We start from the raw sequence: 27,557 nt of genomic DNA, 5'->3' as shown, positions 1-27,557 counted from the left end.
AGAAATTAAGATTTATCTCCGTCCCACAATTGGTATTGGTTGATCACCAATGGTTGATCTCTTGACTCTTCAAGAGATCTATCTTTCATTAATTTATTCAATTTCTTTTTAAAACTATACAAATTAATAATGTTGTTATCATCGCATTGTATATTGATTAATTCCTTAGGTTGATTATGAGCTCTATGACAAATGGGTGTTAAAATGAGAAACAGCTGACACCATTATCTTTCTAAATATGGTACGTAAGTTCTTCGGGGAAATGGTATCTCTATTTTTGTTCATTCTTCTGAAAGAATGAGCTGGTTATGCAAAACATATGGGACATGCCTGTATAAACCCACAATAGGATAAAAAACTTTTTCATTCAGTAAAAATCCACATTTGAACAGGCCTAAGTAAAAAGAGTTCTTTGTTGTAGATTTTGCTTGTTTTCATCCATTCTTATGTATTATGACACTTTTTTATCAACTTGTCCCGCCGAAGATCTAATGCATCATCATTGGCAGTAAAACTAGGATGTACAGTGAAAACTTGATTTAATGTACCAGTTTGGAGGAGGAATGTCTTTTAATCCTAGGACAGCAATTTGTAATGTTGTATTATTTGTGTAATGATGTCTTTATCTAATGGCATCTCTGTGAATGACGTAAAATTAATGTAACTTTAACTGCCTCATCTAAACTCCTTTTTTTTTTAAGGGCAAGGGGAATCTCAGATGGAAATTTAGTCCACTGCATCCAAAGTCTGCTAAAATGGGATCTGTTAAATCAAGGCTTCACTGTACTAAATTTTTGCTATGGGATAACTGTATGGAAAGGAGTGCAGATGGAAATAAAATATTTACAAGCTCTGGTGGATTTCATAGAACAACTGGCCATTTCTTAATGGTTGTAAATCTAAGAATATCAGAAATAAAGGTTAGAAATTAAAGTATAATTCTGTCTAATAGCTAGCAGAGAAGCTTAAATAGCTAAATTGCTGAAAAGGACTTCTTGGTTGCTCCTGAAATTGTGCTTCCCATATCAGTGCTTATCCAGAAGGACTCCTAAATTGTACAATTGGTATTCAGGGAATGTTCAATTCTATTTAAGATCTATAAAAAGTAATCACTTCTGGATTTTGTGCTTCTGATGGAAAAATAAAACTTTGATTTTGGTTTTGTTTATCAGATAGGTTTGTTGATATAAAAATTGATATTATATATTATGATACAAAAGAAAAAGTTGAGGTTGTAATATTATCATCTTCTATTGTGCTAAATAGAGTCAGAATACGCTCAGTACCTTTTCCCCCCCTTTTCTCCTCCTGTAGATCATATTATTTTTATTTTCCTTTGTGTTTTATATTCTGATAAACTCATAAAAGCTGATGTTGGCAAAACATCTTGTAAAAAGGGATTGCACTGTATAAAATATTGAGATCTAATTAGGATGTTATTTACCATTCCTAACTGCTTCCTAAAATGTTACAGAGCATCTTAATATCCTTTGGAGCAAGAGATGGAAATGAGAGAGAATGCAATCTTTTTCTTACAGAAGAATCTATAAAGAGGATAAAAAAATGACTCTACAATTGAAGAAGCTGAAGAAGCTTCTTGGATGAGAAGAGAAACATTTTCAAGGAAAAACGAAGTCCAGTTGCCCCAAAGGTTTCTACAGGCAGTTGGACAAAGAAAACAGATTTTCTTTGAAGACATTTCACTTCTCATCCAAGAAGCATCTTCAGCTCTGACTGGGTGCTGGGGAATGGAAGGATTTATATTCCTTGCAGACAGCTGGTCATTTGCATTCTTTTAGCAAATTATTAAGGCCACCTGGAGGCTTATCAGTGTCGTCAGGGTCATCTCAGTGGTGCGGATGGGTGGAGCCTTCGAACTATTGAAAGGATTATGTTGTAGACTGGAGATAGATGATGTCTATAGACAAGTCTAGTTGCCTTTTGAAAAAGAACTTTTGGGTGAAGCCATAACTCTTTTTTTACGTGCATATTTATAGAAAGCCATGTAGAATCTGAGCCAGAGTTTCTCAAAGTAGCCAATATCAACTTGCAAAAATCAATGGGTCAGTAAATGTTGGGGGTTCAACAGGTGATTGAGTTCCTCACCAGTCCCTAATCTTGAAGATAAGGTATCTAGGGATGAAGTAATGTTTTCCAGGGTTGCATGGTTAACCACCAGTGCTATGGTGGGTTTCTACCAGTTTGCCCCAGTTCAGCCGAACCACTAGTGGCTGCGACGGGAAACTTCGCCCACTCACCCAGATGTTATTATGGACACTCTATGCATGTGCAGACAGTTCTGCGCATGCCCAGGAATGCCACGAGTGAAGCAAGTGCACACAAGCGCATATTCACAGTTCCAAACTGATAGCTGAGGTAAGTGGAACCCACTACTGCGCTAGTGAGAGTGGCCTTGTATTCTCTCTGTGGTTGTTATTCATAGTACTGTTAATTAAAATAGTATTTACTATTCTTTCATATAATAAATATTTGAGGAGCAATGAACTATCTGAAACTTCATGAAGGGATTAATGTACGGAAGAGTTTGTGGAATTCGATTGAACATGTACATATTTCTTGGTTGGCTAAGGCAGGGGTCTGCAACCTTAAACACTCAAAGAGCCATTTGGACCCATTTCCCACAGAAAAGAAAACACTGGGAGCCCCAAAACCCTTCCTATGCCTAACTATTTCTTGAGTGGCCACAAAACTAGCATATGTAGTTGACTTAAATGTTGTTTTCTTCTGAAACTTTTCTTTTCTTGGATTTATCCATGGATGGCCTAGTGGGAGTTGAAAAGCTCAATAAATCATGTGCCAGTGGTGTCGCACATTGGTGGTTGTAATGCATATTTTGAATGACAGGGAGCCACAGCAGAGGGATGAAAGAGCCACATGCAGCTCCAGAGCCACAGGTTGCTGACTCCTGGGCTAAATTATGAGTGAAAGAACAGAATTCAAATTATTGTATATTCATTCATTGGGACCCCACTATGCAAATATCAACTTTCCTGGCATCAATATATAGCTAAGACTAGACATTGTCTATGGCCTGGCAACTCAGGTGTACCTCAAGTAATTGTGCAAGTAATTGCTGGGTGGGCTACTATGACAGTTCATTGCCTAACATGAACTCAGACATCAGCAAGGTGCTTACCACAGCATTCTTATTCTTACTATTTTCTCAAATATTTCATAGTTGAAAAAGTTTGACACAATTGCAATTTCTGGAAAATAGCGTTGATCACTGCAGCAAAGAATTTTGTGATACCTTAAAAAAACTGAGTCTTTGAGAAGTGGTCAAAATTGGCAATGCTCTATCAAATCCTGTTCCTGTCAAAAGTGGCGTTCCCCAAGGTAGTGTTCTTGGACCAACACTCTTCATACTATATATAAATGATCTCTGTGACCTCATCTCAAGTTATTGTGTTCTCTTTGCTGATGATGTCAAACTATTTAATACCACTAATAATACTTCGACCCTTCAACAAGACCTCGACTTAATTTTTGATTGGTCTAAAACTTGGCAACTCCAAATCTCAATCAGCAAATGCTCAGTCTTAAATATTGTAAAAAAGAACCCTAACATCAAGTACAAACTTGATGGACATTACCTAACTGACGACCCCCACCCTGTCAAAGATCTTGGAGTTCTCATATCAAATGACCTTAATGCCAAAGCCCACTGCAACTACATAGCAAAAAAGGCCCTAAGAGTTGTAAACCTAATTTTATGTAGCTTCTTTTCAAAAAACTCTACACTACTAACTAGAGCATACAAAACATTTGCCAGACCTATTCTTGAATACAGCTCATCCGTCTGGAACCCATACCACATCTCTGACATAAATACAATAGAACGAGTCCAGAAATATTTCACTAGAAGAGTTCTTCACTCCTCTGAAAAAAACAAAATACCTTATATCAACAGACTTGAAATCCTGGGATTAGAAAACTTACAACTCTGTCGACTTCGACATGACCTGTGTTTAACACACAAAATCATCTATTGCAATATCCTTCCTATAAAAGACTACTTCAACTTCAATCACAATATTACAAGAGCAAAAAAATAGATTCAAGCTAAATGTCAACTGCTTCAAACTCGATTGCAGAAAATATGACTTCTGTAACAGAGTTCTTAATGCTTGGAACTCATTACCTGACTCCATAGTCTCGACTCAAAATCCCAAAATCTTCAACCAAAAACTGTCTACTATTGATCTCACCCCATTCCTAAAAGGACTATAAGGGGCGTGCATAAGAGCACAAAAGTGCCTACCTTTCCTGTCCTATTGTTATATATATATATTTCTTTCTTCAAGATATGCTGTTTTATCTATAACATTTGTTTGTGTAAATTGTGAGAAAAAGAAATTTAAAAAAATAGAAGCTTCCTCATCAGATGCATGGGATGTGTGATATATAAGCTTTCTCAGGAATTTATATATTTGATAAACTGGATTATAATCTAGAAAAGTTAGTGAGAGAGTAAAAACTGTTAGTCATTAAGGTGCTACAAATATTTTTTTACAGTAGTGGATGCTCATTCCAAATTTAAAATATATTGTTAGATTAAAAATAACAACCAGATATGTTTATTTAAGTGTTATCCATATAGTGTTCAAAGCTCATCTCCAGTAAGAATATTAAATCCAGAGTTACAGAGTTACATCACAGCCTGAGGTGAGGCAACTCATAATTCTGCTCTTACTGTTCCTCCCTATCTGTGACATAATAATATGTGATTAAGTCATGTTTTATTGAGTAAATCACAATGGTTCGGTTTGTATAAATAACATTATGGTTTAGCAAGAAATGCAAACTCTATCACTAAACAGTTTTTTAATGATAGTCTAAGTAACTGAATTGGCATAGTTAAAGCTTATTTAAAGTACTAGGATAGCTTCTAGTAATTTCATGACCTCCCCTGACAATCTGGTCACATAAATCCAGAAATTGCTTTTTTAAAAACAGTGCTTTCTGTTACAATGATAAGAAGGCAATAGCCTCCTTCTTTTGTAGTGAGGAGTCACATCTACTATATCAAGATTGATACATGATTAGAGGGTTGTGTTCAGAGGTGGTATTCAGCTGGTTTGGACCAGTTCGAGCGAATCAGTAGTGGAAATTTTAACTGGTTCTCCAAACCGGCAAATACTGTCTCTGGCTGGCCCTGCCCCTGCCTGCCCGGTCACATTGTGTTGGCCATGCCCACACAGTCACATGACCCCCACCAGCCACACCCACCAAGCCATGCCAATAGAACCAGTAATAAAAAAAATTGAATCCCACCACTGGTTGTGTTGGTGTCAAAGAGTAAGAAAAGGATCATTGCACAGGTTTACCTGATATGCTGGTTGTACCATTCCTGGACTGTGAGATGTTTTATGCTATTAGTCATGTAATAGTATGTCACTCCATGATTGGATTATTGCATATGATCCTTGAAGTTCACCTAGATGCTACAAATGCTCTAGAACGCAGCAGAAAAGGCAGTGTTGATTATGTCTGAGAATGTTCATGGGACAGTACTGGCTATTGATGTTCTTCTGGATACAATTCAAGTTGCTATTTATCACATATATATATACTTCATAGCACAGGGCCAGGCTGCTTGAAGCATTTATCTTCCATGATTTGTGCCCTTCTGCTGAGATCAAAGATGATGTGCTTCAAGTACCATCAATCAATAAGCATGCCTATTGTGGCACCTAAAATTTCTTCTTAATTGTAGGTTGGGTCTTTTTCTGGCAAGCTTCCATCCATTACTTCTTGTCTTGCATTCAGATTCTTTGGAGAATAAGTCAACCACATTGTCTCTGTGATTTTCCTCAATTTTAGGAAATTTCTCCTTAATTCCAGGTTGCTTTTGTCTTTGATTATTTTCCAGCCATTGTTTTTTGTCCTGTTCTCTGGTGCTTTGGGGAATAATTTGACCTCTTCTTCTTTCTGACAGCCCCTCAAATATTGGAATACTGCTATCATGTCACTCCTAGTTTTTCTTTTCTCTCGACTAGCTAGACCCAAAACCTGCAGCCGTTCTTCATATGGTTTAATTCTTTGATCATCTTAGAATAGAATAGAATAGAATAGAATAGAATAGAATAGAATAGAATAGAATAGAATAGGATTTATTGGCCAAGTACTCTTCTCTGAACTTTTTCCAAAGTCTCAACATTTTTTTGTAGTATGGTAACCAAAATTGGTTGAAGTATTCCAGATGTGATTTTACTAGGGTTTTGTAAAGTGGTGCTAATACTTCACGTGATCTTGATTATGTGCCTCTGTTCATACAACCCAGGGTTGTATTAACTTTTTTGGGTGCTGCTGCACTTTGCTGGCTCATATTCAAATGATCATCCACTAGTACTCCAGGGTTCCTCTCACAGTTACTATTTTTGAGCCAGGTCTTTCCTAATCTGTACTTGTACCTTTGATTTTGCCTGCCTAAATGTAAAGGTTTGTTTTTTCCCACATTGAAATTCATGTTGTTGGATAGGGTCCATTGTTCAAGTTTGTCAAGATCTTTTTGGATCATCCCCAAAAAGGGATCCCTTTTTGCCTCCCTTCTGGGAAGTGGTAAAATCTAAACTGGTTTACTACAGCTTCGCTGGCTGTGCATGCATGCTGCACGCCAAACACATACTGCACACGCACATGCATAGTGCACACCATGCACCAAATGCGAGGTGTGTGCGCAGTGCATGCCAAAAGGAGGCATGGAGTAAGTAGAACAGTGTGTGTGTGTGTGTGTGTGTGTGTGTGTGTGATCAGCTGTGGCACATGATCTTTTTTTTACTTTTAAAAGCATTTTTTACAACCTGTTTGGCCTAATAGGTTGTAAAAAATGCTTTTAAAAGTAAAAAAAAAAGTTCTGACATTGCAGAATTCAGCTGTGATCATCAGAGCCTCTTTTTTTACCTTTTAAAAGCATTTTTTATAACCTATTCCTACCATTTGGCGGGAAAAGCTTGCAATCCGGAAAGAAGCGGCAAGCAGGCGACTGGACGATTGGGTGGGCATGGGTGGGGGTGGGGGTGGGGGTGGGGGCCAGGGATTTTTACTACCGGTTCTCCGAGCCACCTGCCGCCATCACTACCGGATCGGCTGATCTGGTCCGAACCGGGAGCATTTCACCCCTGCTTCTGGGGTGTTGGCTATTCCTGGCAGTTTAGCATCATCTGCAAATTTGATGAGTTCCCCTTCTATTCCCTCATCTAAATCATTTATAAAAATACTGAGGAGTACTGGGCCTAAGACGGAGCCTTGTGAGCCCTGCTTACTTCTCTCCATATGGATGTAGTACCTTTAAGGATTACCCGTTGAGTACAGTTTGCCAGCCAGCTACAAATCTGGGTCCTCATTTTACTGACCTCGGAGGATGGAAGGCTGAGAATTGAACTGCTGAACTGCTGGCAGCCACCAGTCAGCAGAAGTACTGCACTCTAACCATTGCGTCATCATGCCTCATAATGTCAAAGAATAGAAAAAGTATTAGCAAAATTCACAATGATTTTTTTATTTTTAAATTCCCCCCCCAAAGAATAATGAAACCTCAGGAATAAAAGTCTTCTAAAATATAATATAGAGATGGTACATTTATGGTACATTTTCTGTTTCTGCACTTCGTTTGTGCATCTATTCTTTTGTACAGATTCTATTGCGAACTCCCAGGGATCTTATAGTCTTTAACATGTACTCACATCTCAATGCACACCCATCAACCCATACATAGGGTGCAATAGCAGCAAGTTTTCCAGAGCCTGCACATACTCTGCCCCACTTCCTACTATTCACCCACCCATCAGGGTGCTTGCAAGCCACCCTGGACTTGTAACTTGCTACTGGCTTCCCCGTTAACTTTGGGGAAGTCAGAGAAGTTGCAAATCATGATCATGTGAAGTTCTCACTAAGTGACCCACTATCCTCACTTAATGATGACAGTTGGGGCTGCCAGGATTATGATTACTAAGTGATGTGGTCACATGACATTGCATTTTATCACTACATCATTTAATGATGGAACTTCTGGTCCCAATCACCTTTGTAGAATATTTTCTGTTTCAAGAGAAACTCCAAGTAGGAAGAATCTTTTTAATCTTACATAATAATTATGAATCATTTCATATTTAAACTGTGTTAATTTTATAGAAGTTTATTATCAAGCTGTTTCAGTTCTCCAAAATAGGAGAACACTTATATCTACAAAGCATTATTTCCTTGGCTTGGCTATCCATGCAACTTGAAAAGAACAAAACAAAAGATTCAGACTTGCTGGAAACAGACATACCAATTTAGCATACAGCTGAAACATTTAAAGGTAAGTAATTTAGCAAAACAGGATTGCCTTCCAATGATTCATACCTGAGAATGGATGTTCTGCCTACTGTAGGAACTGTGACTTGGAAACAGAATTCTTGATTCTTCTTTACTGAGGGAAGACACAAATTAAATCAACAATTTAGTCTAATTGTAAGCTTCAAATTTCTCTCTACTGTGACACAATTTACAGAATGCAGTATTTATTTATTTATTTATTTATTTATTTATTTATTTATTTATTTATTTATTTATTTATTTATTTATTATTTAGATTTTTATGCCGCCCTTCTCCCAAAGGACTCAGGGCGGTGTACAACCAGGTTTAAAACAATACAATATACAAATTAAAACAACAGTTAAAATAACATATTCTATTAGTGGCCGAAAATTTAAAACCGTCAAATTTGACCCATAAATAAAATACCCCAATTAAAATTATTAAAATTCAAAAAAATTAAAAAATTAAGCCAGTCCCACTTGGATAAACAAGTGCATTTTTAATTTACGGCGAAAGGTCCGAATGTCAGGTAATTGACGCAAACCAGGGGGAAGTTCGTTCCAGAGGGTAGGTGCTCCAACAGAGAAGGCCCTTCCCCTGGGGGCCGCCAGCCGACATTGCTTGGCTGACGGCACCCTGAGAAGACCCTCTCTGTGTGAGCGTATGGGTCAGTGGGAGGCATAAGGTAACAGCAGGCAGTCCTGTAAGTACCCGGTCCCTAAGCCAGTAGATTTTTCTTTGAGGAATGATTTGGCATATGTGGTTTATACCTATTGTTTGGTGTCATTTGACAGAAGGATCAAACAGATAGAGAAGGATTGAGAGTGACTGTACTCTCTCTAATCAGTAGAATTACGGAGGAAAAGGAAAAGGGTTGTCCTTGATAGATGGCTGCCATCTTGAGGTTTTTTTAAAAAAACTTCTCTGAGCACATTTTGCTTTGGGAATACATTATTTAAACGATTTCACAAGATGTTGGATATTGGTCTGCTGTCAAAATCACTTTCATATGATCAGTCTAGACTGCTGGTAGGAACCATCTGACATTTTCCTGTCAGATTTCCATTTGGGGGAAAGAGAGAAAATAATACTTTTTCCCACAGCAAAAACTGAAGCTGTGTAAGATGTGTTAGCAAGCTAGCAATCAAACAAACAAGTGCATTTGCAAGTATTTTGTTGCTAACTCCTAGCCTGTAACTATATATGTCTATATCTGTCTTAAAGCTGGCCCCAGTGGGATGAGCTGCATTCTGACATTATACTTATGGCTTGCCTGTGTGTGCTGTTTTGGATCCCGAGCACTCTGGACTGACAAGAATGAATTCACACAAATTAATTAAGCAGTGATTTTGTAGCCATTTGGCTGTGCTTTCTTTTCCTCTTTCATCTGCAAGGAGTGTATCCTCAGGTAAGAAACAGGGGAGTACACAAAAGAGAATGCAAATTTTCTTTTGTATTACCCAGAGAAGACAGGTTGGCACCATTGCATACTTGTACCCTAAAGTATTTTGTTTCATCAAGAACAACAAAGAATTCTGCAACAGCTTAAAGAAAACCATTTTAATGCAGTCTGCATAGTCAATTTTCAAAAAGGTTCTATGGCAGCTAAAAAAACAGCAGAAAGATAACTATTTTATCATAGTCTAAACTCTAAAATGTTGTGAACAATAACACTTTCCATGAAATGTCTCTGATTTGTTTGGTGTGATAATTGTGTTCATCTTTAATGTGGCCAGAATAAGGGTGTCTATATTAAATATTTTTCCATAGCATGAAGTAAGACAAACAGTACAATAATAACAGAAGTACAATATACTGATTGCTGTTGTTGGTAAGAAACCAGACAAACAATGTGGCCAATTTGTTGGGGTTAGGGATTCCCTCGCCCTATCCTCAAAAATAATTAAAATTCATGCCATCTTTGAAAGTTAGTACACTAAGTTGTATGTCAGGTAAGATTCAATGGGTAACATTTAACTCTTCTTTGTTATGTTCCAAATACAGAGCCTCATACTCAGAATTAAACTATGGGCTTCAGTACAATTTGATATAGTTGTTGTGGAGATTGTGTTGTGGTAAAAAGAGCTTAGTTTAGTTAACTGTTTAGTTAACTTGTATAAAATGACAATTCATCGAGGTCTATGTTTGATCAGCAGTCAGCTGCTTTATTAAAAAACATATATTAACATTTATTAATGTTAGTTACTATGTTTGGCTTTCATTTATTCATTTTATATTCATTAGTAAGGAGAAAAAATATTTTGATATAAAAGGATATATATGGTATAACCAAGGGCAACTTGTAAATGAGGATTTGAGGAGATGGAGAAAGAAATAAGATCAGGAATGCATAGTGTTTTATATGCACAGTCAAACTGAATAACAAATAAGAAGAATTATGAGATGACCCCATAGTCTTAGTCTTTGTACAACATAACAAAACATTAAATCTTGATGGGTAGAAAGAATATACTTAAACTCTGAACCATTGAGGATGTTCTATTTCTACCAAAGAGTCAGCTGTGGTTACCATTATATCTGCGCTGGCATTTTGGCTCACCATAATTTTATTTTATTTTATTTATTTATTTATTTAATTTTGTCAAAACAATATACACAAGCATAACACAAAAAGATTATATTATATATAAATATATATATGAGGAGAAACAATGAAGTTTAAATATATATATATATATATATATATATATATATATATATATATATATATAAATATATATATTTAATATATTTTATATATATATATGTATATATATATATATATATATATATATATGTATGTATGTATGTATGTATGTATGTATGTATGTATGTATGTATGTATGTATGTAGGGAAAGAAACAAAAGGACAGGGACGGTAGGCACGTTTGTGCTCTTATGCCCTTCTTCCTTCTTCCCTCTTCTACTTCTCATCCTTTCCCCTTCTTTTCTCTACTTTCCTCCTCTTCCTCCCCCCTCCTACTAATCTTCCTCCTCCACTTCCTTCCCCTCCTCTTCCTTTCTCCTTACTCACCTCCTCTACTTCTCCTCTTCATCCTTTCCCCTTCTTTTCTCTACTTCTCCTCCTCTTCCTCCCCCCTCCTACTAATCTTCCTCCTCCACTTCCTCCCCCTCCTCTTCCTTTCTCCTTACTTACCTCCTCTACTTCTCCTCTTCATCCTTTCCCCTTCTTTTCTTAGCCCCTTAGAATCGTCTTAGGAATGGGGTGAGGTCAACAGTGGATAGATTTTGTTTAAAGCTTTTGGGGTTATGAGAAGAGACCACAGAATCAGGTAATGCATTCCAAGCATAGATAATTCTGTTACAGAAATCATATTTTCTTCAATCCAAACTGGAGCGGTTGACATTAAGTTTAAATCTATTGGTAGCTCTTGTGTTATTGTAGTTGAAACTGAAGTAGTCGTTGGCAGGAAGGACATTACAACGGATGATTCTATGAGCTAAAACCAGGTCCTGTCAAAGGCGACGGAGTTCCAAGTTTTCTAAACCCAGGATTTCAAGTGTGATGGAATAAGGTTTGCTTGAACTACAGTCTGTAAATATGTTTCTTGCCAGAGTTCCAAATTGTGGCTATAATAAGGAAAATTGGCAGATCTAATATTAACTACAATTAGCCCTAAAACTGAAAGGATTTCTCTCTCATCCTTTAAATTACAAGGACTTCAAACAGTGGCAAACTCAAGATTGTTCAGGTATAAGTGGATCATGTTCTTTTCTTCCTGCTATAACAAGGCTATGCAACTTTTTTCAGGATGAGAACCATACCCAGCCTTGGAGTGGTGTACCAGGTGCCATCCTTTCCAAAATAAGGAATAGGTCCAGAATGAAAACAAATTATCTGATTTATATTTAAAAATGTTGTTGTTAGTTGTGAAGTCGTGTGAGACCCATCGTGACCCCATGGACAATGTTCCTCCAGGCTTCCTGTTCTCTATCATCCTCTGGAATCCATTTAAGCTCACGCCTACTGCTTTAGTGACTCCATCCAGCCACCTCGTTCTCTGTTGTCCCCTTCTTCTTTTGCCCTCAAACTTTCCCAGCATTAGGCTCTTCTCCAGTGAGTTCTTCCTTCTCATTAGGTGGCCAAAGTATTTGAGTTTCATCTTCAGGATCTGGCCTTCTAAAGAGCAGTCAGGGTTGATCTCCTCTAGGACTGATCGGTTTGATCACCTTGCAGTCCAAGGGACTCACAGGAGTCTTCTCCAGCACCAGACCTCAAAGGCCTCAATTCTTTGGTGATCAGCCTTTCTTATGGTCCAACTTTCACAGCCATACATTGCAACTGGGAAAACCATAGCCTTGAAAACATACTTTTGTTGGCAGGGTGATGTTTCTGCTTTTTAATATGCTGTCTAGATTTGCATTACTCTCTTTGACTATAATGAAAATTAGAAATGAGTAAAAAAAAAGATTTGGAAGAGGAGCTACATGTGATCCTGGGGTCTTACTACGCAACTAAAAGAAGGGAAATAAAAATGACAGTTGTCTATAAATAACTCAGGAGATATGATATTTTTCCGCCTAGATTCTCTTAAAATTATACCAGTGGATCTGAAAGCAGTGTTTGTAAATGTACAAAGTGCTAAGTTTGTACAAATTCAGGTGACCTTTTGTTCAATACCTTTTTAAACTCAGTTGGATAAAGAACTAGAAAGATAATGCTTAAACCAACAAAGAAATCAAAGCTTTCAAGATACTTTGCAGTGGATTCTTTCATGCAGCTATTTCAATAAAAATCTACTTGACTAAAATGTTTACATTGTCAGCTACTGCACATTAGAATTAACATTAAGTAGATCTTTCAAATAAAATATTTTTTTTCCTAATGCAAAGAAGCTACTAGGAAGAAAGGAAAGAGTTAAACTGGAAAGAAGTGTTATAGCTTGCACATCATACTATATGACAATGTTGTTTGTTTTAGCTTGGAACAGTATTGGAACCCAGCTACTGCAGCAGTGTTATTTGTGAAGTAGGCCAGTGTGCCTTATTCTATAAATCATGGTTTAAAGGATTCCATGTTATTATATGTAAATGTTGCCATTCTCTTGTGTAATCTCTAATAAAGAATCTTTCCACTTATAACTCGTATGGCAGAAAAAATGCCCTGGCAGCATCTTTTTTTCTGTTGTTCGGTTTGTTTGTTTTTTGCCAGGTCGTGAGTGAGGCAAGCTTAAGTCATCTTTAGTTGTACCAATTAATATATTTTATGATATTATTCATGTGTAATTTAGAGAAGATTCTAATGCTGGGAAAGATGGAAAGAAATAGAAGAAGAGGATGAAGATCAGCAAGATGGATGGACTCATTGGCCATGGGTGCATTGTTGAAAGATTTGAGAGACCAGGTTAAAAACAGATTGTTATAGAGAAAATTTATCTATGTGATTGCTAGAAATCAAGATAGACTTAAGGGCACATATTCAATTAAATCAATCTATGTGCAAGTGATGTAAATTTTGTTATGCTTCACCATCTTATACTGATGGTTAAGTTAGATGTTCATTGAAATGGAGATTGTTTCACACTTAGAGATTGTTTCAGCTGATGTGGGCATGCTCTCCCTTTTAATCCCTGGTTAATTTGACCACTACTGTGCCATCATTGTGTTTTTCTAAAGAGCTATATAGATAATGTGGTGCCATTGAGCCATCAAAATTATGCAATAGCTCTAGACCAATCAGCTAAAGCGCTTCAACTTCATGGACCTTAGAGGATTTAATGTAAGGCTGAAATAGCAAAACAGTTTACTTTTAGCATTTAATTTCATCTGTCTGTTTGAGTTTCAATATTCTTATTTTCAGGTACCCTACATAATAAACTCTGCAAAGGAATAAATTCTCTGTACATTATAATAACTCTATTGCACTTTGTAAGATAAATACATTCTGTCTCCTGATTGGTCTCTGGTAACAAGTGAGCAAGGATGTAGGCCCAATAACTCATTGCAAGTCCATGAAATGATAATGCTGGTCTTCTAATGGGAAATGAATGCTCAGAGCTCTTTTCATTCTTAACATCCTAACCACGTAACTAACTGAGGATCCAAACTGATGTTTTAACTTTTAGAGATTAATTATAACCTCACATTTGAAGTAAGCCCATTTTGTTCCACTCTGGATTCTTTCAAGCAGAATAATGGTTTAAAATGAATACAGTGGTAGCTCGGTACTCATCATTAATTGATTCCAGGAGGCACACTGAGTAGTAAAAATGATGAGTACCAAACAATAACTAATAAGTAACCTTTTGATTTGGCCAGAAAGGGTAGTGAGTCATGAGGCAAGTGGCCCCAACCAGTTCTAGCTTGCATGTTGGGTACCAAACAAATGATGAATACTGGGACAAAATTTTCACATCAGAATGTGCTAAGTACCAAATTTGACAAGTTTCAAAGCAGTCAAGCTTCAAGGTTTCATTGTAAATAAATTAATAAAATTCAAGTGCAAAACTCTGTTTCATTGAGGGTATCTGACTGTCCCACAAAGTCAGATACAATGAACATATTCCAATCCAGGGATGAAATCCAGCAGGTTCTGACAGGTTCTGGAGAACCAGTAGCAGAAATTTTGAGTAGTTCAGAGAACCAGCAAATACCACCTCTGGCTGGCCCCAGAATGGAGTGGGAATGGAGATTTTGCAATATCCTTCCCCCAGGAGTAGGGTGGGAAAGGAGATTTTGCAGTATCTTTCTGCTGCCACACCCACCAAGGCACAGCCACCAACCTACACCACGCCCACCAAGCCACACCCACAGAAACTGTAATAAAATATTTGGATTTCACCACTGCTCCAATCTCTCCCATGAAATGTTGCCATTTAGTAAGACTCAGATAGTCTATCTTTTCCATAGAAGCCCTGGCCCTCTGATTCCCACTCTCTTTTAGATTTTTAGATACCTATAAAGAATTAGCTTTTAGAACAGTACCTGCAACAAAGTACGAGATTAATATGACTTAGATTGCCAATATTCTTTCCCTAGTCAATTTATCTGAGTCAGCATATATAATCTGGTTACTATACTACTAATTCAGGACGTCATTGCTATTTTAAAATCACTTTTACATTTACTCTTTTTAATGGGTATTTGATATGCTCACAAATCAGCAACTATTTGCTTGTTTATGAACAATTTATATATTTGTCCACCATTAAGGTCACTATCAGAAGATTAGATCAATATTAAATGATCATTAGGAACTTTCTTATTAGCTTGTGGAAAGTTCTTTGTTCTATAATTGCCAAAGTCCTATGGGTCTCACATTGTTCTGAATATATATATATCTTATATATATATAGTATTTTTTCTATAGCCCGCAAGTTTCCACATTAGGGGGAGCTTTCTTTAATTCAAGGTCAGCGTGATTGGAATTGTATTTGAAAAGCTCCGAAGAGCACCAGTTTGGAGAAACTTGCTTTAAAAATATGTAAAATGTTTGATGATATTGATGAAAATTGATGATACGAAATTTGTGACAGTGGCCCAAACTGCCTTTTTATTAATATTCCTTAAATTTTCAGTTTTCAATCTGAAACAAGCCCACTGTGTGGCTGGCACAGTATAGTCCATGTACATGAATTGATACATCATTTATTTGGATGGATCTATTTATTTAAATTTTTATATTTTTATATTTTTTTGGTTTTTTATTTTTGCCTTCATTATTTTGAAAAACAGCTTGAGGTGATAAATATATTCAACACAATTTTCTCCTCCTATTTTCCCCACAATAACCAACTCTCTGAGATGACTTGGGCTGAGAGAAAGTGACTGGGCTTTAAAAAGAAGAAATACCTGTTTTAAAATCAACCTCTGGTATGGGAAAGAAATATTTTTATGGAAAGAGTTTAACACAGTTATAGACCAAAATTGGCTCCAGGCTATGAAGCAACAAAAACACCAAGGCAGCCAACAGACATCTGGGGATATTGGAACAATTTATATTATTATGTTACATTTCAAGGAACCAATGAATGAAATTCTGAAAAAACTGGCACATTCAAGGTTTCCAATTCCCTACCACCTTGGATACCCATTAGTTTAGCCACAATCAGTCAAAGATTCTTATTTATTTTATTTTGTATCCATGTATTCTATTTATAGCTTCTTCTTTTTTTTTTTTTGCAAGATCAATATAGCATAAAGGATAGGAAACATTGCTCGTTATTGGATCCTCATAACAAAACCCTTGAGTCAGGTTCAGTGTGTGTGAGAGAAAAGAATTGTCTCCAAATCATCCAGTGACCTGCATCTTAGGCTCTGTTCATGGTTCAATATCTTAATCACCAATTTTATGGAAATGCAGGATTATTATTATTATTATTATTATTTATATATTATATTTGTATACCGCCCATCTCCCGAAAGACACAGGGCGGTTCACAGCCAAAAAAACAACAGAAAACATATAATACATATAAACAGCTAAAAGAATAGACAGTTAAATTCAATTGATGCCCTAAAACTTTTAAATACAAGTATTTAAATACAAGTATTATGGAAGTAAATGCTGCCCCTTATTTTAAAGCAGCAAGTAATATTGCAACAAGTGTTTAATATTTTCATTTTAAAGCCCAAATCCTCAATTGAACTCTTTTCAATCACAATGGATGGACCTATTTGCTTCATCAATGGAAATATGCTATTGCATATATTATGATTGTTCCTGCATTAGCCTTCCAAATTAGGCTTTCCCAATCTAACGAGTTCAGTCAACTCACTGGAAATTCTGGGAATACACAAAAGGGTATCAGATTGAGAAAGGGTAAGCAGTTGCAACGAACAGGAGCAACAATCACCCTAACTGTTGCAAGTTGTTGCATTAGGAAAGTTGATGTGATACCTTTAATTAAGTGTGTGTGTGTGTGTGTGTCTGTGTCTGTGTGTGTCTGTGTGTGTCTGTGTGTGTGTGTGTGTGTGTGTGTGAGTGAGTGAGTGTATGTATATGAAGGGGTGGACTGAATACCATTGTACGTATGTACCCACCCTTAAAACAGTTTAACTATCTATGTGTGCACAAACTTTTTTTAAAGTTTGGGCATTAAATTAATAAATTAAGTCTTAGTAAGACCACTTTTAGAATACTGTATCCAGTTTTGGTCACCATATTATAAAAAAATGGAAAGAGTGAAGAAAAGAGCAACAAAGATGAATAGGCTAAACCAGGGATGAAATGCTCCTGGATCGGACCGGATCACGTGATCCAGTAGCGATCATAGCTTGTAGTTCTGCAATCCAATATCGATGGAGGAGCAAAACTCCACCCACCTGCCTGGGTTTCCCCCGCCCAGGTGTCATCCTGGTTTTAACCAGGAAGTAATGTGTTTTTTATCTTCTTCGCATGCACAGGTTTTGTGCATGTGCAGAAGGTCTGCATTCACATGTGATATGCATGTGCAAGTGAAGTGAGTGCGCGCGTGTGGCTCGTGCATTTCCAAGCCAGTAAGGAAGGTAAGTAGATTTTACCCCTGGGCTAAACATATGAAGAATGGTTACAGGAACTGGGTATATCTAGTCTAGTAAAAAGAAGTACTAAGGGTGATGTGATAGCCCTTCTAATTTGTGAGGGAGGGCTGCCACAAAGAACTGGAGGTCTATTTTCCAAAGTACCAGAAGGCAAGAGAAGAAAGTAATCAAATAGAGAAGCAACCCAGTACTAAGAAGATATTTCCTAGCAGTGAGAACAATCCTGAAATGCCTTGCCTTAAGAAATTGTGGGTGTGGACAGCCACTTGTCTGGAATAATATAGGATCTCCTGCCTGAGCAGTGGGTTGAACTAGAAGACCTCCAAGATCCCTTCCAATTCTGTTTTATTCTGTTAATAGACAGAATGCCCAGTTATGATAATAGCATTGCTTCTTGAAATTCATTAAGATTCTCAGACCTGGGACTACTGAGACTTTGGATGTCAGATTTTGGCACAGTGCTAAAATTTATTTTTAACATTAATATGCTGGGTAAGGCATGATTTTGGGGTGGTGGTGAAACATTGTTTTGGTGTGTAATAACTTATGCTGTACTGGGAACACTATTTAACCTAGTGAAAATGACAGTGGTTGTTTATAACTCAAACACCAAATAAAATACTAATTTATGTAGAAATTACACGATTTAGAACAAGGAACTGAGAAATATAAAATGTAAATGATTAAATACATCTTTATCAAGAGCACCATCTTTCTGCACCACAGATACTAAAAAGCACTGTGGCTGCTTTAAAAAGAGAGGAAAATACTATTTATTATTATTACAGTAATAATAATATTAACTATGAGCATATATTTAATATTTAAATCAATATGATTTATTTATTTATTTTAATCACATTTTTATACCGCCCTATCTCCCGAGAGACTCAGGGCGGTTTACAGCCTAATAAAAACACAAATATAAATACAAGATAAAACACTAATTAAAAAACTTATTGAATAAGGCCGAATTTAAAATGATAATTAAAATAATAAAACCCCATTAAAAACTAAATTTAAAATTAAAATTCTAGTCCAGTCCTGCGCAAATAAATAGATGTGTCTTAAGCTCGCGGCGAAAGGTTCAAAGGTCGGGTAGTTGACGGAGTCCCAGGGGAAGTTCATTCCAGAGGGTGGGAGCCCCCACAGAGAAGGCCCTTCCCCTGGGTGTCGCCAGTCGGCACTGCCTGGTGGACGGCACCCTAAGGAGTCCCCCCCCCTGTGAGAGCGTACGGGTCGGTGGGAGGCAATTGGTGGCAGCAGACGGTCCCGTAGGTAACCCAGCCCTAAGCCATGGAGCGCTTTGAAGATAGTTACCAAAACCTTGAAGCGCACCCGAAAGGCCACAGGTAGCCAGTGCAGTCTGCGCAGGAGTGGTGTCACATGGGAGCCACGAGGGGCTCCCTCTATCACCCGTGCAGCCGCATTCTGGACTAACTGGAGCCTCCGGGTGCTCTTCAAGGGAAGCCCCATGTAGAGAGTATTGCAATTACAGCAAAGTTGATCAAAAGATATAGAGTGGTTAGTAGTTCCTCAAACAATTTCCATAGCCAAATCCATTCTATGGACTGAAGGTCTCCCTAATCTTCATTAGGTGGTTCAGTGGCTAAGATGCTGAGCTTATCAATCAAAAGGTCGGCAGTTCAGCAGTTCAAATCCCTAATGGGGTGAGCTCCCATTACTTATCCCAGCTTCTGCCAACCTAGCAGAAGCACATAAAAGCACATAAAAAATGCAAGTAGAAAAAACAGGGACCATCTTTGGTGGGAAGATAACAGTGTTTTGTATGCCTTTGGTGTTTAGTCATGCTGGCCACATGACCACGGAGACGTCTTTGGACAGCGCTGGCTCTTCGGCTTTGAAACGGAGATGAGCACCGCCTCCTAGAGTCAGGAATGACTAGCACGTATGTGCGAGGGGAACCTTTACCTTTACCTTTAATCTTCATCTACATATTGCTTTAAAATACTTTCTCTTTGAAACTGAACACATCCATAAGCATGTGCAGGAAGTTCAAAAAAGGACATGGGACAAAACCTTTGTGGCGATGTCAGAGTGCAGAGTTATTGACTTGCAAAGCTGCAATGAAAGTGCAAAAGGGCAGTATTTACATCATAATGACATCTATAATTTACAAGCTTGGGAGGCGGGGAAACAAAAGTAAAAAAAAAATCAGTAGCAGACTTCCTATTTTGTACAGTTTTTGCAGTTTTGGTTTATTACTGTTCCCATGCTGATTTTAGGAACAACTAGAAATAGAAACACTATGCCCAATTTTATACCATACTAACATATAAAGTGGTTTGCTTAGATTTGCTATGTTAGGATAGAACTTAGCATATTATGGTTATGTTAGGATAGAACTTAGCATATTATGGTTATTCAGTAAACCACAAATTGTGGTTTATTCAGTAAACCATACTTCAGAAAGTAGGAGGAAATGTGACAATGTTGCATGAATCTAGTCTATAAGATGCAGAGTACGGAAGCTGGTCAAGATACTGTTTTTAAGACCCATGTTAGCCATAACCAATGTTTTGTATTGCATCCAGACAAAGCAGTTGTTTGTCTCTTTCATGCTTTCAAAAGTCATTTATGTTTCTCTAAGGCCATTCTAATGACAGCTTGAAACAGTGATAAATGTAAGGGCAAATCACTTGCTTTACAGCATAACAAGAATAGAGAGAAGCTGTATTCAAATTGCTCTGATAGGATAGAACTGCTTCAAAGAAGAAAGGATTGGGCAATGAGGAGCTGCATATAAAGCAAAAAGATGGGGGAAACTGGGGTTTTCAGCATGGTTTTGAAAGACCAGAGTCTCAGAGCCTAGATAAACACAGGAGGTGAGAGAGGAATTCTTTTAGAGTAGTGCTGTGAAAGAGATTTCTGTGAAGCTTTGAAGTGCCTCAATTCTCATTAAATGGGGAATGGGAGTTCACACTTTTCCTCCCCATGATTGTTTAAGTGAGTCAGGGATCTTCCTTCCAAGGAACCTCAGGATGCAGACAATGCATCTTTTTTGAGCTATCTTTGTAGAACAAAAGAACATGGAAAGCTTACTGTGGTGTTGAAAGAACAGTTTGAGTTCAGGACATGAAGAGAGCAAAGTCCACCCTCTAAAACAATGCAACACTCTCTCCCCACAGATCTTTCTATCTTGTTTGTTTTCCACCAAACTTGCTTTTGATTTAATGTTATGGCATATCTTTACATGCAAATTGTATCTTTTCAAGTTTTTTCCCTGCAAAGTTATTCTTTCACTGCTTAAAAATTTAGGCATGATCCTCCAAATTAAGAAGATTATCTGATATAAAATATTTAGCTGCAATGTTTAATTGTTAATGTAACAATCCTAGCTGTGCTTACTCATAAGAAGACTTAGTTGTTATTCAGTTGTGTTTACCACTAGTAAGCATTCAGCAGATTGTACCATTGTTAAACAAATATTTTCTGGAAGAGACATTTTGATTAATATTTTTTTTTTTGCACAATTGTGGCCATCTCCATTGTATTCTTTATCTGCAAAAATAAACAAACAGTAATATTTTCTCTTTAAACAATGCTGGAAAGCAATATAGGTGACAAGTTTGGGTTCTGGGGCTTTTATCTGTTAAAACAGACATCATTGAGTGAGACTCAGTATTGTGATCAGACAGATCATACTTAAGATCATGACCTGCTTTATGATATTAAGCAAATTTCTTCAGATTATTGATCAGGTAAGATCATTGGAACTGATCAACAAATATGCCCTTTTAAAGCTCCTTTAGCTATCCATTTAGTTGTTTGAATTAAAATCATAGTAGTTGTAATATCTTAAAAGCAATTATCTACATGAATGCTTATGCTATTTCTCCAATCATTTACCTACCAGACTCATTGCTACTTCTTTATAGGCTATATGATTGATCCAAATACTCTTAGGAAAGGTGCGGTCCAGGTCTCTTCAATGAAACAATCCACTCTGTGGGATCCAGGAAATGCAACTTCAAGGAAGTGACCTCTCCTTTATGGATTGACCTTTATCCTGACCTATAGTTGGCACTGACCCTTCTGGCCTTTAGAAAAGCTATCAGGAACTGGCTTTTCTCCTAAAATGTTTGGTCAGGATATGTTGGAATCCCATACATGATGGCATATTTTCTGTTCGGACCACCATTTTGGTATTTTTAAGTGGTTTCTGCATTGTAAGGTTGTTTATTCTGTTTATTTCTCTATTGAACTTTTATTCTTTTTATTTGGTTCTATTAAATTGCTTGTAAGTCACTCAAAATCACTTTAATTGAGTTGGATAACATATAATATTTTAAATAAATAGTTTTTAAAGTACTACTTGATCCACCATTTTAATCCTATCACTTAATTGGCTACATACCACATGCTAATATGTAAGTTTTTAAAACAATGTTTTGTTTAAAAAAAGCCACACATAACACCTGAAGTCAAAAGCAACCAAATCACATTATGGCTTAATACATAAACAAGGAGAAAACCCTACACCTATCGGCACTAAAGATGTTCCAAGGTCAAGTAATGAAACATCTCAAAGAAAACCACCAAGCTCAGAGGGCATCAAAACCCCACATAAATCCAGATCCATTTCTTCCCGTGTTTCTCCCCTCTATCTTCCCTTGTTAAATTTAGCATCAAATCTAACAAAGGATGGTGCTTGAAAAGCAGTTCACTATTTGATTTACCTAAAATCAGTTCTGGATATAGCTTGAAATCATACTGCAATCCAATGCTATTACAATAATGGAGGTTTTGCGTGTGAATACTTTTGGAAGAGAATTTCAGCCAGTTTGACTTATAGCACTCATGAGTTTGGAAAATACTGTTGTGAGCCAACATCTCCTGTGATTCCAGATTGGCATAAGATGAGATGGAAGTGTTTAAAATGAATAATAACAGTAATTAATAAAATACATCTGAAGGAATTTTTTTGCAGTGTATAATGTAAAACAGTTCCATTCGTATGCAATCTACTTTCCCTTTATATCACATTCCAATGTAATCTAAAGACAAGGTGGGATGAATTGATTGCAATGGATATAGCAAATTCTACATGATTTTGAGGAATGTTGTATAGATGGGACATTATTGATTTGTTCTTTATTTCTTTATTTTGCTTTTGGATTTGTTTTGGTTTGTAGCCTATTCAGGGACAATATATAGTCTTGAATGAAACTTACATGAGGGAAAGATGAAAGGAGAAAATAGACATAATATTTGTATTAAATTTACTTTTATTATTTTTCTTTTTTTCTGTTTTTCCTTTCAACTTTTAAAAAATTATGCATTTTTTTCTATGACAATGTATTCATGTCTGTCATAATTATGTATGTATTTTATTCCTTTTTGCTCTAATTGTTTTAAAACCAATAAAAAATTTAAAAAAGAAAATGAATGAATTATAGGATAGGATAGAATAGAGAGATTCTAGGCTGTGTCTTTTTTTGAAAAGTAAATAGATCAATAGGTCTGGTTAAAATAATATATGCCTCCCTTCTAAAACAGCCAATGAAATGAATCGTTTTCCTCAATAAATAAGCAAGTATTTATTTAATTTGGTTCTGTTTAACTAATGTTAGCACTTATGTGGAGAACTGATCCCTTTTTAGGTCATATTTATACAATACTGAAAATTCAGATGGTTCACAAACTTAAGTCCAGTTTTGCATATTATATATTACCGTACATATACATTTATTATGTACATATTTTATGACCATCAAAGAATAGAAGTCTAGAATTCATTAGGTTAGAAGTTACTTTTTAAAGCATACTGTAGGCTCATTTGAAGACTATGTAAGAACATGACAAGATTGCTCTCTCTTTGTGTTGCTTGTTGTGCCTCCTTAAATTTCACTTTCTCTACTATTATCTTGGAATTTTTTAAGTTCTTGAAAACATTGTTCTCCTGGGACCTACGACTGGATTAAATAGTTTTTAATTATTAAAGTGAATTGTACAGTATGTTGCAAAATTCTATGTTGGATACCAGGAACAGATGGCATTTGAATATCATTACATAAATAGATGGTACATTTTCTGAAATCATCTTTCTGTCTCTGCATAGGAACCCAATAAAGCCATATATTTTTTCCATTTTGAATTTGCCCTGAATTAGCATTAAAATGTAGGACACAGGGACATTTCTATATAAAGGAGGAGAAGCTGAGCAAAGTCTAAGCTGGAGAATGGGAGTGGAGAGGTGGTGATCCAAACCTATTATGGGAGAAAAAAAATGCATTGTATAGGAAGAACTCTGATAAATCAGAACAAATGCCAACCTAACCCAGTATTCTGTGTCCTGCAGAAGCATTTGGTAAGCAGCAAACGAGATAAATACATCTGTCATAAGATTTTTCTATTCTTATGCCCAATTACAGAACAAATATACTATGGCAATCTTTTTTCCTGCAACATGTTGCCTTCAACTAGCCCTCAGACCATTCTTACTGCTGCTTAAGTGATATTTTCACTCATATTCTGTCATTGGCTAGGTGTTATACATAATAAATAAATACCTGTATGTAAGAATGAAATGCTATTCAGAAAAAATTTCCAGGTTGATTTGTAAATTTTAAGAGTATATATAAAGCATTAATAATAAAAATGATATGCAAAGTAGCAAACTGTGAATTCTAAACTGGGCAATTGATCACTGGCATATTCTAACTCTGCTATCAGCCTATTTTCCTTCAACAGTCATTGCCACTGTATCTGAATGATGGACTACTGCCAAAATCAAGCAAAGAGGGTATCAACAGTGTGGAATAATCTTTCTTGGCAATTCTTTATTTCCTATTCATATTTTTAAAATGGACATTTTCAAGTGTTTAATCAATTCCCTATTTGTCCAGCTTGATGGAGTGGAATGTTTAAAACCAGATTTCCTTCCCCACTACATTTGACATACAAAGTTACGTGCAAGGGTTTTCCTGGTGGAAGTAAACGCTCTTTGAGTGGCTCTTTTACAACTCAGCAAACCACACCCTGGTGGAAGATAAATAGAACAGTTTGTATCTACTTGTATGTACTGTACTTTGGCTCTTTACGTCAAGCTTTGCACAAGCGTGGCCTCAAACTCGTATTTTGCCTTCTAAGCAGAAAACCATAGAACAGATATGAAACTATCAAGCAACAGTTGAGAGAGAAAGAAAAAATACAACTATAATGAGCTAATCTGCTAAATGTTCTGACTATACTTATAACTTCAAAGGAATGTTGTAAAGTTGGAAAGACATGGTTGATTCTAAAGCATTCATATATTCAAAACTTTTCTGCATGGATGGTTTACAGCATGAATAGGCAACTTTTTAATGCTGGAAGCTGCATTTAAAATGTGTCACATATCTCAGAAATGATGCAAAATGAACATGTTCATAACGTATAAGACTAAAACTGGAATGATCAACAGTATAATACAACTGCAAAAAAGATCAACATCTTAAGTAGGATCATGAGGCATACAGAGTCCAGATCACAAGAAGTAATTAACCTTGTCTACTTTGCCATAGTCAGACCTTGCATGCAATATTATATTTAATTTCACATATTTTAGTTTAGTAAAGACACAGATATACTGGGGCAAGTCCAATGAAGGACTAATAAGATGAAAACTAAAACCTACAAGGAATGTTTTTTTTAAATATAATTTTGTGAACAAACTTAAAGACTCGAGATCCATCCCACCACTAAAAAAATCTAACGGCAAAGAATACAATGATGAAACAGTTAAAGCAAATCTCTTTAACACATTCTTTGGCTCAGTCTTTGTTAACAGTAATGGCTCATACCCGACATTCCCCAATCTCACCAACAATGAGTACAACGACCTAACACATATAGATTTCACAGAAGATAATGTTGAAAAAACTCTTTGCAAACTGAAACCATCCCTATCTATTGGACCTGATGGACTATGTGTATACTTCTTAAAAAAATTTCCACTAATATAGCAGAACCCCTAAGCATAATCTTTGAAAAAGCTTTCACGACCAGTTCCCTTCCCAAACTTTGGTCACTAACCATGGTCATCCCTGTCTTCAAAAAAGGAGACCCCAGCCTAGTTGAAAATTACAGACCAATCTCTCTATGCTGTATCACCTGCAAAGTAATGGAATCTATCATCAACCAATCCATTACCCTCCACCATAAACAAACAACCTACTCTCTAATAAACAATTTGGTTTCAGAAAAAAATTAACATGTAATTTACAACTTCTACACTGCAAAAACATATGGACTACAAATCTTGACCAGGGCAAAGCAATAGATGTAATCTACATAGACTTCTGCAAAGCTTTTGACTCAGTAGTACATGATAAACTACTCCTCAAACTAAAATCCTACAGCATTTCAGGACCCTTCCACAATTGGATAACAGCTTTCTTGTCAAACAGACAACAAGTGGTCAAAACTGGCAATGCTGTATCAAATCCTGTTCCTGTCAAAAGTGGTGTTCCCCAAGGCAGCGTTCTTGAACCAACACTCTTCATATTATACATTAATGATCTCTGTGGCCATATTACAAGTAATTGTGTTCTCTTTGCTGATGATGTCAAACTATTTAATGCCACCAACAATACAACTACCCCTCAAAAAGATCTTGACTTTATATCTGAATGGTCTAAAACTTGGCAACTCCAAATCTCAACCAGCAAATGCTCTGTCTTACACATTGGAAAAAAGAACCTAAACACTAAGTACAAGCTTGATGGACATTACCTTACAGATGACCCCTACCCTGTTAAAGACCTTGGAGTTTTCATATCCAATGATCTAAGTGCCAAAGCCCACTGCAACTACATCGCAAAAAAGGCTTTAAGAGTTGTAAACCTAATCTTCTGTAGCTTCTTCTCCAAAAACACTACACTACTAACCAGAGCATATAAAACATTTGTTAGACCAATTCTTGAATGCAGCTCGCCTGTCTGGAACCCATACCACATTTCTGATATCAATACAATTGAACGTGTCCAAAAATACTTTACAAGAAGAGTTCTCCACTCCTCTGAATACAACAAAATACCTTATCCCACCAGACTTGAAATTCTGGGTTTAGAAAATTTAGAACTATGCCGCCTTTGACATGACCTGAGTTTAATTCATAGAATCATCTATTACAATGTCCTTCCTGTCGAAGACTACTTCAGCTTCAATTGCAACAATACACAAGCACACAATAGATTTAAGCTTAATGTTAACAGCTCCAATCTTGATTGCTGAAAATATGACTTCAGTAACAGAGTTGTTAATGCTTGGAATAAACTACCTGACTCTGTGGTCTCTTCCCAAAATCCCCAAAGCTTCAACCAAAAACTGTCTACTATTGACCTCACCCCATTTCTAAGAGATCTGTAAGGGGCGTGCATAAGAGCACAAGCATGCCTATCGTTCCTGTCCTATTGTTTCCTTTCGTTATATCCAATTAATATAGTTATTACATACTCATACTTATATATATATATGTTTATATATTGTATAGTTATATCATGCTTATGCTTATATATACTGTGTGACAAAATAAATAAATAAAATAAATAAATAAAAATGGTTAAAAGATCTAGATATATTCAGCTTGCAGAAGAGAATGGTTAGAAGGTAAATGATAGCTGTTTCGGATGTATGAGTAGCAGTCGCATTGTAGAAGTTTCAGACTTATTCTCACTTCCGGGCTCACTTTTTCCAGAGGATAAGTATCAGCATTTCAAGGTAGCCCAAACAAGGAAACAAAAGTTAT

The 27,557-nt window shown here is 36.4% G+C and overlaps 1 long non-coding RNA gene across 1 annotated transcript; it reads left to right on the top strand.

Annotated features, from left to right (window-relative positions):
* The first annotated feature begins 17,654 nt into the window (after positions 1-17,654).
* Positions 17,655-24,368, top strand: LOC131198529 (uncharacterized). Its single transcript, XR_009155106.1, has 3 exons — positions 17,655-17,791; positions 19,613-19,715; positions 21,706-24,368. It is a non-coding gene; the product is annotated as an uncharacterized LOC131198529 (long non-coding RNA).
* Positions 24,369-27,557: the final 3,189 nt, after the last annotated feature.

Source organism: Ahaetulla prasina, chromosome 4, assembly GCF_028640845.1.
Source record: "Ahaetulla prasina isolate Xishuangbanna chromosome 4, ASM2864084v1, whole genome shotgun sequence".
Classification (NCBI taxonomy): Eukaryota; Metazoa; Chordata; class Lepidosauria; order Squamata; family Colubridae; genus Ahaetulla; species Ahaetulla prasina.
The sequence above is the reverse complement of the archived record's forward strand: the minus strand, read 5'-3'. Positions and strand labels throughout refer to the sequence as shown.